The following is a 1,336-nucleotide window of genomic DNA, read 5'->3' on the forward strand; positions in this document are numbered from 1 at the left end:
TCTCTTATATCCTTGAGGCATCGTCCCCTGGTATCAAATGCATTCAAGTTACCTATGATGCTTCCTTGTTTGCTTTTGATACAGGTAGGAAAGAGACATTTACACACATTTTACATGCCTATGGCCCATAAGGTATCGCCCCCTGGTGTCAGCTGCCTTTAGGAAACCATAATGCTTTCCTATTTGCTGCTGACACAGGATGAGTCATGGACATGTTTAATTTCTACTTTCTTTTTGGCTAATTATTATATATTTAATTGATCCAACTTTTTGTGTACTATACATATGTGGATATCTATTTTTCTTTTTTTCTTTTTGGGCTGCTTGTTTGTTATCTATATCAACCACACTTGCAATAAAATGCATTAGTATTAAAAAAAACTACATACTTATAATAGATTCTTTATCTACGTATTCTTTAAGAACTTAAATAGTTCTCGTTTAACTTTTTTTTTTTATCTCATTGTTTGTATTGTATTATGAAAAAATTATTGATGTTGTAATGTTTATGCCCTTTGGGGCCCATAATTGGAAAATAAAATATCTTATCTTATCTATCTATCTTATAAACAGTTTTAAAGAATGAAACTGTTTATATATATATAATCATGGTTTAGTCCCACCTCTTATGTAAATTGAGGTATTGTTCCGTATGGGTGAGATTAAACCATGATTATATATAAACAGTTTTTAAAGAATGAATCTTATATATAATCATGGTTTAGTCCCACCTCTTATGTTAAATGAGGTATTTTCCCGTATGGGTGGGATTAAACCATGATTATATATAAGATTCATTCTTTAAAAACTGTTTATATATAATCATGGTTTAATCTCACCCATATTTATATATACAGTTTTAATAAAAATTAATACCCTTAACATGCTTAAGATCATTGTTTATTTATTATTAAACATGGTATTTTTATATTTTATCGATATTTTTATCATTTTATTAAACAGACATAAAAATAGGTTTTTTTTATCGTTGTAGTAAAAAAAATCCCACGTGGGACTAAACCGTGATTATGCCGTAATAACAATATATACATTCATTTAAACGACTTTTACGTATATTAGATTCAAACTCGATTTTAAATTGATAGGCTGTATTTTATTTTAAAACATTTCTTTCACATATTTTATTCAAAAATAAATATCATCATCTCATAGATTCATATATAAATAATGTAAAAAAAAGAAGAATAAAACATAGAACAAAACAGTAAATAACACAATCTACAAATCATAGGCCGAGTTTGTTGAAGTACGAGTTATGATAGTCCGAGTTTCTGAAAGGCCGACTATGTTCAGTTTAGGCCGACTCAACCAAGCA

Source organism: Mytilus trossulus, chromosome 6, assembly GCF_036588685.1.
Source record: "Mytilus trossulus isolate FHL-02 chromosome 6, PNRI_Mtr1.1.1.hap1, whole genome shotgun sequence".
Lineage (NCBI taxonomy): Eukaryota > Metazoa > Mollusca > Bivalvia > Mytilida > Mytilidae > Mytilus > Mytilus trossulus.